This window comes from Pituophis catenifer, unplaced genomic scaffold (genome assembly GCF_029215685.1).
Source record: "Pituophis catenifer annectens isolate HBS135680 unplaced genomic scaffold, rPitCat1.0.hap2 SCAF_1, whole genome shotgun sequence".
Lineage (NCBI taxonomy): Eukaryota > Metazoa > Chordata > Lepidosauria > Squamata > Colubridae > Pituophis > Pituophis catenifer.
The window spans coordinates 280,688,543-280,700,466 of NW_027256881.1; positions in this window are offsets into that span (position 1 = coordinate 280,688,543).

The window sequence follows — 11,924 nt, forward strand, 5'->3', positions numbered from 1 at the left end:
ATATTCCTATTAGTTGTCTTTTTTAAAAAATTTGATTTATATGCCGCCCTTCTCCAAAGACTCAGGGCGGCTTACAATGTGTTAAGCAATAGCCTTCATCCTTTTGTATATTTATACAAAGTCAGCTTATTGCCCCCACAACTGGGTCCTCAATTTACCTACCTTAGAAAGGATGGAAGGCTGAGTCAACCTTGAGCCTGGGGAGATTCGAACTGGTATAATTGCAGACAGCTGGATGTTAATTACGGTGTGCTTTAGTCTGCAGAGCTAAACCAGCTCTGGTTCACTTTATAATCCACTTTTTTCATTTTTAGCCAATGTAGATATTAAAAGGCAGCCACTATTAAAGTATCAGCCAGTTAAATTTTTTGAAAATCTGAAGCAGGGGTCCCCCAACAGTAGTGGGTTTCATGTAACCTTTGCTACCGGTTCGGAAGCAGAAGTGCTCACACGGGGTGCTTCTGCGCATGCACAGAACCTTCTGCACATGTGCAGAGCGTCTGTGATGATGTCTGGGCAGGTGGGTGGAGCCTCCCACCGCTGCCACTACCGGTTTGCTTGAACCAGGGCGAACTGGTAGAAACCCACCATTGGTCCCCAACCCCCGGAACAACACCAGTCTGTGGCATGCCAGCAACCGGGCCATACAAGCAAGTGAAGCCCCATCCGTGGGATGCAGGCAGCACGTGAAACCATGCCCGCTCTGGTTCGCGGAAAAAACTTTCTCCATGGAACTGGTCCCTGGAGCCCAAAAAGTTGGGGGTCCGGTGATCTAAAGAACATCTAAAATCAACAATCTCACTCAAAAGACTTCTTCGTAACATTGTTACATTATTGACATTGTAACATGTGGGGAAATAAGCAGATTTTCCAACTTTGAATGAAAGCCAGTTGGATGTAAAACTTGAATCCGCCAAGCAGGAATGAGCACTGCGTTTGTATAAAGCTAGAGCGGATACCATTTGATCCCAAGGCTGAGAAGCGAATAGCCGAAAGGCTGTTGAACCAAAAAGGTAAGAGAAAAAGGTTTAAGATTAAAACCCTGAGGTTGACAATATATTTAGGGCTTTGATTCCTGTGTTCTGTATTAGGCAGATCTCTATGTAAATTATTTCTTGTCTGCCATATTGAATTTTGAAAATTTCTAGTCTTAGCTAGTCCTGAATGCAAAATTAGGTTCTAAAGAGATTTAGAGTCACGACTTACTATCTTGGAGTGTGACATAACCCATTGAATTTCACATGCGGCTGCAATGTTGTTGCTATGGAACTGGCACTATCTGATTGATTCCTGAACCCTCTGTAATAATTTTTTTGTAAAAAAATCATTACTTCAAGTTGCTATAAGATGTAAAGTATATGCATATTTTGTGCTATGTAAATGGCAGCCAAGGGGAGCCTGTAGGTCTCCAAGACTATGGAAGCTTTCTTTGATATGCAAATAGCAACTCCAGGGAGATTGTGTTCATTGGCATAGTACAGGGAGATAAAAATCTGAATTTCCTTTTCTTAGGGCTCCTTATAACTACTATTTGCTCAACAATAAAATTGCATGCTAATTTAAATAGTGCAATTAAGATTATATATAGTTTCACCTCAAGTCACCAGAAAATTATGCCAGATATCTCAAATGAACTATTGCTTGGGAATATAAACCTGAAAAAAAGGTTAAAGAATTTGATTTAAATATTTAGGTTAATAATCAGCTAAAAGTCTTACACTGCAAACTTATGACACAGATGTTCAGCCAGTTGATCTGCTTGTCAGCCTACCAAGTTGATTCTTCTGCCACTGGGAAACCCAATGTCAGGCGGTTTGAACCAGTGGTGAAATCCAACTTTTTTTACTACCGGTTCTGTGGGCGTGGCTTGGTGGGCATGGTGTGGCTTGCTGGGTGTGGCTTGCTGGGCATAGCAGGGGAAGGATACTGCAAAATCCCCATTCCCACCCCACTCCAGGGGAAGGATACTGCAAAATCCCCATTCCCTCCCCACTCCTGGGGGAAGGATATTGCAAAATTTCCATTCCCACCCCACTCTGGGGCCAGCCAGAGGTGGTATTTTGCCAGTTCTCTGAGCTACTCAAAATTTCCTCTACCGGTTCTCTGAACTGCTCAAAACTGATGCTACCGGTTCTCCAGAACCTGTCAGAACCTGCTGGATTTCACCCCTAGTTTGAACATATTACTTGATGATAAAGGACATTCTGGAGAACCCATAGATCTACTAGATTATGAGTTTGTGCCACTCATTTGAAAAATTTCATAGAATCAGCGTTGGAAGGGAACTCGGAGATCATTTGGCATGCAGTATCTGCTAAAGCTTCTGTTTGAAGCTCTCTGATGAAATGGAAGCTATCATTTAATGAGACAATCAATTTCATTGGTTGATGTGATTTTTTTTTTTTTTGTCAAGAAATTGCATGTAATATATGATCTGAATCTGCAATGTCAACCGATTGGTTCTGGCCCTGCTCTTCAGGGTGATTGTGAATAATGATCTAAATGACCATTCTTTACATATCTGAAAAGTATCAGATTTTCCTCAGTCATTTTTTTCTGCATAAACATACCAATTCCTTGACTTATATGACTTAGTTTCTAGCTCTTTTTCATCTTGGTAAACCTCTTCTGAACTTTGCACAGGTTTGCCTGGTGTACCAATTGCAACTCTACTTGGATCAGGAGCCTCTCCTCACAGTCACTCATGTCCTTGTCACCTCACGGTTAGATTATTGCAACGCGCTCTACATGGGGCTACCCTTGAAGAGTGTTCGGAGACTACAGTTGGTCCAAAATGCAGCTGCGCGAGCTATCATGGGTGCACCTAGATGCACCACATTACACCAATTGTCTGAGAGCTGCACTGGCTCCCGATTGGTCTCCGGGCACAATTCAAGGTGTTGGTTATTACCTTTAAAGCCCTACATGGCTAAGGGCCAGGCTATCTTTGAGACCGCCTTCTACCGCATAGCTCCCAGAGACTGGTAAGATCCCACAGAGTTGGTCTCCTCTGGGTCCTGTCAGCTAAACTGTTATGTCCTTATAAGGACATCCACCCGGATTGCCTGCCAGCCATCAGGCGGGAAAGTTTGAATCACTGTCAGGGGCGGTGCGTCTGCCGGAGCGAATATAAGGAGAGCTCCGGCAGCGCGCAGCTTGTTTCTGTTTCCAAATAAAGTTACTAATGTAACAACCCAGCCAGGGAGGCCTGCGCCACCCTGACAGGGGAGACCTCCACCGACCCGCGGAGGTAGCCCCACAACGACATCCCGACCAGGTCGACCACCGCCGACCTGACGGGGTAGGCCAACGCCAGCCCGGCCAAGGAGACCTGCGCCACCCCTGCGAGGTCGGACATCACGACCCGAGCCAACACCATCCACCGCTGGCAGACCAGACCCGAGGGCACCGATCCAAACCACCCCCCAGACGACAACGAGCCGAACCGCAGCCGAACCGCAGCGCCCGGGAGACCGGGGAGGAGCAAGTGACAGCCTGGGACTTACCGAGACTCAGACACTCTTCCCGGGTCGGAACCGAGCAGCCTCGACGAGACGATAGATCCACAGGCCAGGAGGAAGACCACCAGAACCAGCCATCCAAGGTCTGCAGTCCGGCCGGAGGCGCTGAGGGTGACCCCGCACACTCGCTAGCCGAACCGAGCCCGGTTCCGGGGAGGGAACCAGGAGACACAGGAGCCCCGTCCGTCCGGGTCGGGGACGAGGAAGAAGTGAGACTGCGCAGGTCAACTAGGGTGCCGAGGCGTCCTACGTACCTGCGTGATTACGTGACTTTTATTAATGAGAATTGACTGTTTTCGGACTAAGAGGGGAGGAGTGTTATGTCCTTATAAGGACATCCGCCCGGATTGGCTGCCAGCCATCGGGCGGGAAAGTTTGAATCACTGTCAGGGGCGGTGCGTCTGCCGGAGCGAATATAAGGAGAGCTCCGGCAGCGCGCAGCCAGTCTTGTTTCTGTTTCCAAATAAAGTTACTAATGTAACGAGCTGGTCGCGTCTTCCATTGCTTGCGCTGATCTAACACAAACAATGCCGGCTGGCAGGCCCACGGGGGAGGGCCTTCTCTGTGGCTGCCCCAGCTCTTTGGAACCAGTTACCTCCTGAGGTCCAGACCACCTCCACTCTATTGGCCTTCTGGAAAGCGGTGAAGACCTGGCTTTTCCGGCAGGCCTGGGGCTGTTGATCTCGCTGTTCAATCTTGCGAGATCCGGCCATGGATGGTGTGCATATGTTTTTAATGTTTTTTAAATGCTTTTAATTATAATTAATTATAATTTTTTTTAAAAAAAATATGTTCATTGTTTGTATTATTTTTGTTGTAAGCCGTCCAGAGTTCCTTGGGAGTTGGGCGGCATAGAAATATGATTAATTAAATTAAATTAAATTAAACTTGCTCACTTACTCCTGTCCCTTTAGAATCAATTGCACAATAGAATGAGACATTGACTTCCCATGAACAGGATTCTGTGCTCTTGTTCATATGTCCCAAAGTAGGATAGGCCTTTATAACAGTTGTATGACATGTTAGCCACTCACATTCTATTGCAACACCCAGATTCTTTCCCATAGTACTACTGCCAGGCCTGATGTCCCTCATTGTATATTTATGTTTTGTTTTGTATTCCCCTAGATGAAGGACTCTATTTTTTCCTTGTTAAATTTCATTCTTTTTATTTGGCTTATGATTCAAGCCTGTCTCATTTATTTATCTATTTTTAGAATCTTCTGTTCTCTTCTTTTCTCTCGTGGAAGTTTTGTGCCATCTACAAATCACCTTCTCAACTTTTCATCCAGGTAATTAAACAATTAAAAAACATTGAATAAGACAGAACCCTGTGTTATTTCATCTGGCACCACATTCCAAACTAGTGTGGGGCTGTTTATAAATGTTCTCTGAGCGCTTAAAAAATATTAAAGAAAAGTTCATTCCCTCCCAGTCTTATGGACCTCATCAGTTTTCCAGGACTTCTGAAAGATTGGTGATTTTGCATTTGACCCACCTACTTCCTTCAGTACCCTAGGTTGTATTTTATCTGACCCTGAAGACTTGAATTATTTTGATTTAGCTAAGAATTATTTTAATCATTCTCCTTGTCCTGGAAGAGAGGGATTGGCTTTATAATTTGTGTTGATTGGTTTGGTTTTAGTACAAGTATGTGGACTCAATCATTTACAATTTATGTTTTAGCATAATGTGTGGATCAAGCTACTGTGATTTAGCTAGCAAACCATGCTGCGTGATCATTCTAGGAACATATGTGTATCTTTAAATGGGAAAAATACAAGATGGCCTCTGAAGATGGCACAGTCAGGCAGCATCTATTATAAATACTTGCATTACAAACTGAATTTGCTTTAAAAGGAATCTGCCATATGATTAATTTACTTGTTGATGAATAATTATATCCTAATGGAACCAGTTAATCTGCTGAACGGCTTGGTCTGTTATCATCACTCAAGAGAATGATGGTCGGGGCCAGGACAAGGGGAAAGAATGAAGTGTGACACTTCCTGTTGGTGCTACAAGCTAACAGAGCCTTACTACTAAAGGGAAGAGCCAATTTGGTCTAGTGGTTTAAGGCATCAGGCTAGAAACCAGGGGATGGTGAGTTCTAGTCCTGCCTTAGCATAAAGCCAGTCTGGTGACCTTGGTCACTCAGTCCTAGAAAGGAGGCAATGGCTTCTGATACTTCTGATACCTTGCCAAGAAAACTGCAGGGACCAATCCAGCAGTCATCAGGAATGAACACTGACTCAAAGGCACCAAAATAACAACTACTAAAGGATCCCATATACCTACATTTTCAAGTATAAGCAGCCTCCCTCTTGGAATTAAGATTGCTGGGAGAAATATCAACAACCTCAGATATGCAGATGATACCACTCTAATGGCAGAAAGTGAAGAGGAACTAAAGAGCCTCTTGATGCCGGTGAAGAAGGAGAGTGCAAAAGTTGGCCTGAAACTCAACATTAAGAAAACTAAGATCATGGTATCCGGCCCTCTCAATTCCTGGCAAATAGATGGGGAAGAAATGGAGGTAGCAACAGATTTTGTTTTCCTGGGCTCCAAGATCACCGCAGATGGGGACTGCAGCCAAGAAATTAAAAGACGCTTGTTCCTGGGGAGGAAAGCTATGGCAACTCTAGGCAGCATACTAAAAAGCAGAGACATCACCCTGCCAATAAAAGTGTGTATAGTCAAGGCTATGGTTTTCCCAGTTGCAATGTATGGCTGTGAATGTTGGACCATAAGAAAGGCTGAGCACCAAAGAATTGAGGCCTTTGAACTATGGTGCTGGAGAAGACTCCTGCGAGTCCCTTGGACTGCAAAGTGATCAAACCAGTCAGTCCTAGAGGAGATCAACCTTGACTGCTCTTTAGAAGGCCAGATCCTGAAGATGAAACTCAAATACTTTGGCCACCTAATGAGAAGGAAGGACTCACTGGAGAAGAATCTAATGCTGGGAAAGATAGAGGACAAAAGAAGAAGGAGACGACAGAGAATGAGGTAGCTGGATGGAGTCACTGAAGCAGTCGGCATGAGCTTAAATGGACTCGAGGATGATAGAAGACAGGAAGGCCTGGAGAATCATTGTCCATGGAGTTGCGATGGGTCAGACATGACTTCGCAACTAACAACAACAAGCCGCTCTCTCATTGTGTGTCTACAATGCAGCACATCTTCTGACCATAGAAATAAACTGCCCTGCATCCTACCTCTTTTCAAGTAAATGATCTGAAGTACAACTTTTTCACAGGGGTTAAAACAAAGGCACTTCCTTGGAGGAAAATGTCTAAGGTAAAAATGCTCATGATTGTGATTCATATTTTTTAAAAATATTCTTCTGACTTTCTGCCTTTTGGATTTTTCTTCATACCGTTGTTTATTCTTCCAGGGGAAAAAAAGGGAGTGTGATTGTTTGCCTGATGGGTTTTTTGCTTTGTGAGATTGCATCAAACTGCATCATTTCCAGGAATTTCCTCCAACTCTTTAACTTTCTGCAGTTGTTGTGTCTCTGTGTTCCTGCAGCAGGGCAAGGAGGAAAGCCCTCCTGTTCTCCCTTTGGTGACCCCCTACCTGTCACTGCCTGGCCTCGTGAAGTGGGGATGGGTGATTCAGAGATTACATAAGAGATCCATGCCCTCCTACGGTAGGAGGCATGTATGTGCTACAGCATAGAGAATTGAACATTTGACATTTCAGACAGCAGGATTTTAGGCACCCTGAGGTTGGCAGTAAACATTCAAATCCACAAAGGAACAGAGGATCAATTCCCTATCAACAACACTTGCAGATACTTACTTCTCTGAAAAATATCCACGTGGGTGACATGCAGGGGTGAAACCTACTTACCTTCCTTATCGGTTCGGAAGCACACATGCCATGTGCACACATCATGTGCATGTGCACACCTTCTGCACATGCACAAAAAAAAGTAATGACACCTGGGCGGCGATCACTACCGGATCGCCGAACCACAGGGAAAACTCGCTACCGGATCGGGCGACATGGTGACATGGTCTTTTCCCTCTCTTACTTAATGAGAATGGCCACAATCTCAAGCAGTGTTTCTCAACCTTGGTAACTTTGCTGCCCTGGGAATTCCGGAAGTTGAAATGCACACATCTTCAAGTTGCCAAGCTTGAGAAAAATGATCTAAAGTCCAACTTTTGGAATAATTTCGTTGGGTTTCTCTCACTCTTGGAGCATTGTGTCAGGTTTGCCTATTGTTTAGTATAGCCGCAACTAGTTCATACACTATGCTAAGGCACAAATTGTGGTTTAAACAATCCCATGTGTTCTGTCATACTGTTCAGGATGAGGGTGAGCTCAGTCTTAGAATCATAAGGATTTTCAGGATCCAATCTGGGTCAGTCATCAGGACCAGAGGTTTAGTCTCCCAAGCTTTCAGACAGGAGCCCATCCTCAGGGAACCTCTCTCACCAGAGAAGTTCTAAGAAGACTAAGCCCCTGGTCCCAATGACTGACCTAGATTGGATCCTGCAGCATTACCCTGCAACATGCATATTTGCCTTCATTAATCAGGATTTTATCTGTAAAGTATGCAAAACCTCAGTGGAAAGTCCAGTCCTTGGCTTTTGCTGTTCAAGAAGACATAGAATGGTCCAGGAGGAAATGTTAGAGACAACTGATTTGAGGCAAAGCAAAACCCCTAAGTGTGGTTGTTCAGCTAAATTGGGATGCTTTGTGAAGAATATGATTGTAAACTGCTAATACAGGTAGGTCTGTACAGTTCATTTAGTGACTGTTTGAAGTTACAACGGCACAGAAAAAAAGTGACTTATGACCATTTTTCACACTTATGATGTTGCAGCATCTTCATGGCCACATGATCAAAATTCTCATGCTTGGCAACTGCCAGTAGTTCATGTTTATGATGATTGCAATGTCCCAGGATCATGACAAGCAAAGTCAATGGGGAAGCCAGGTTCACTTAACAATTGTGTTAATCACTTAACAAATGTGGCAAGAAAAGTCGTAAACTTAACAAATTTCTCACTTAGCAACATAAATTCTGGGCTGAATTCTGGTCATAAGTTGAGGACTACCTGTACTAATGAAATGATGCAGACCCCATTAGGACATCCTCCAATTACCAGCTACAGAAGGTGAGGAGGAAGGTAAGGATGTACAATGGCCAGGTAAAATGTATCCACTGCTTGCACTAGGTGCATCTAACAACAGGCTGCAGAAATTTATTTATTTATTTATTTATTTATTTATTTATTTATTTATTTATTTAATTAGTCATATTTCTATGCTGCCCACTCTCCGAGGACTCTGGGCGGCTTACACCAAAGACAGTATACTAAATAGCATATTGCCCCCAACAATCTGGGTCCTCATTTTACCCACCTCGGAAGGATGGAAGGCTGAGTCAACCTTGAGCCCGTGAGATTTGATCCGCTGATCTGCTGACCTAGCAGTCAGCTGAAGTAGCTCTAGTACTGCACTCTAACCACTGCGCCACCTCGGCTCTTCTGCTGTATTCAGATGTGGTCCTTAATATCTTATTCTCTAACAGACAATTGTTTTTTCATTCCTGTAACATTTGTTCAGTGTGGCTGATATGTATGTATTAACTTCTTCCACTCACATGAATTATTGTTTGCACTGCTGAGCAAACTGTAATAACTTTTGCTCCTTTTTTACAGGGCTAAATATATGCAAAGTATACCCTACCCACACAAATCCATCCAGATTGCAATTTCCAGTATGCCTTTGCAAACCTTATAAGCCTATCAAAAGGAAATATTTCTCTGAAGCATCTACATTCCCCTCACTTTTCCTCAGAAAGAAACTCTGAGACAAATTTGATTCACATATAACACTAATCATATCACTTTGTTTCCCATATCACAGGGCTGTCAAACTCCTGGCCCACGGCTCAGATGCATCACATGTTGGCCATGCCCACACCCGTTTTAGCGAAGGGGGAAAAAGTCCCGATAGGTCACATGACACCGCTGTGACAATGTGAGTTTGACATCCCTGCCATATCACATTAAATCATAAACATGGGTGGCTGAGTTCGCACATAGGCTTAGAATGATGTGTAAAACCAATCAGTAAAGATTTACCCAGTAAATCATACACAAATGAACTAGGTCAGTGATGGCTAACCTTTTTGCAATTGCATGCCAGGAGGGGGGGGTTGCACGCGTGCGTGCCCATACCCATAGTTCTATGCGCCCCGCCCTGTGCATGCGTGTGCGACCCCCCGCTCCTGGCAAGCAATGGCCTGGTAGGCCCATTTTTCTCTCTCACCTGGTCCAGAGCCTCTTTATGATTCTGGGGAGGGTGAAAATGGCCTTCCCCACCCACCCGGAGGCCCTCCGGAGGCCAGAAATGGCCCATTTCCCAACTTCCGGTTGGACAGGAAGTGACTTTTTTGCTGTCCCCAGCCTCCAGAGCCTCTCTAGGAGTCTCTGGAGGCTGAGGACAGCAAAAAACGTCACTTCCTGTCCAACCAGAAGTTGGGAAATGGGCCGTTTCTGGCCTCCAAGGGCCTCCGGGGGGGGTGGGAAAGGCCGTTTTCACCCTTCCCAGAATTATAGAGAGGCCCTGGAACCAGGTGAGAAAGAAAAATGGGCCTTCCTCCTCCCCAGGACTTCCGGGGACAGGAAACAATCTACTTCCCTACTTCTGGTGGGTCCAGCTGGCCAGTGCACGCATGCGCGCCGGAGCTAAGCTCGTGTACCCACTGATATGGCTATGCATGCCACCTGTGGCATGCGTGCCATAGGTTCGCCATCATGGAACTAGGTGAACCTAACTTAATTATGTATTAATATAAATACATAAGCCACAATAGTTGTTCCCTGAACAAGTGTTGTGCCCAGGCTTGTTGGATGTCTTGACCTTCTCTTGTCATTCCATAGGATGCCAGATAATAGCATCTATATGAAAGTTTTCTTTCCAGAGAAAGAAGTATATATTTCTGAGAACAACAAACTGGTTAGCCAAGAGAAAGGAAGCCAGCAATAAATTTCCAAACTCAGTCTCCCAGTTTGTTGTTGACTTCTGTAATCCAAAAGACAGCCAGAATCTGTGCACCTGGAATGTAAGTCTTTGTGGTTAACTACCTCCTTCACACCCAGGTTTTTGGATGGGCTCCTAGAATAAGAAGCAAAGTAGGTTTTGTGACAGAAAGGAGGGCTTGGAAGCTCTTCCTCTGTATTACACAATTCTCTACATACTGATAGTTTACTACCTGAATCAAATTGTTGATGACTCTGTGATTTAAAGTACACACTTTGTAGTTAAATTTGTTTGGGCAAGTTATCTAAAAATATAAATTACATGTCCTACTCAGATTTACTTAACAGAACCCAGATGCCTTTTCTTTCTCAAGAAAAGCCATTCAGAAATGAAATGATCTGGAATGGAAAATGTTGGCAAATTTTGATTTTCCCTAACTTGCTTTTCCCTCTAAAAAAGTCTCATTTGAATCAAGCTTGATTCCTTGTGATTTTATAGACTTGGCATGTAAAAATATAGCTCATATTGGAATAATATACTTTTATTGGCAGCAAAATAAAAATGGCTTACTATCTTTTTTTCAAGATTTTTGTTTAGATTTCCTAGTATAGCCTACAGACTGCTGGTAACCTATCCAAAGATATTCTGGGCCCTACTTTGAATAATTTCTTGATCAGCCAGAGTCAAATAGATGCTCCATCTAGGTAGCATCTCAAATGCCTGTGGAACATCTTGCATTTCTTCCCAGAAGCATAATATTTGCCCTTGAAAAACTATTATTCACTGGTAATGTTATATAACGTATTCAGCTACAAATACTGCTTCTGGGTCAGCATACTATACTTCATAAATCAGGATTTGTAGCATAGTATGCTGTGTAAAATCAAATATTGTTTATTCAATGAATCAATGTTTAAATAAGTTATGGCTTAGTCACATGAATTACATCAATGTCACAAAAGCCTGCCTGGTTTCTACAAAAGTCTCAGGGCAAGAGGACATCCAGATCATGTCTACAGAAAGCCATAATTTTCTATTGCTCTGTAAGGTGCTGAGTCTGACACTATATTTCCAATACCTGGCTAAGGATCTGCAGTTAGATTATAAATGGTTTGGAGGAACAATCCAGTGAAAATCGATTTTCAATGAAAATGAATTTCCGCTTCTACCATTGCTTTGCAGAAGTGGAAAGGCAATTCATAGGACCTTGAACCACAAAGTACATTTGTCCCACAACTTGATTATCCTTGCTGTTATAGCCCAGCTTTTTATATTCTGGGGTTTTGTTTTTGTTTTGAAGAGATCAAGGGGGCCTATATGAGGTATCTTCTCATTTTATCTCCACAACAAGGTTATCCCCTGTGGCCGACAACCATGACTCATACCTTTATCAACACATGG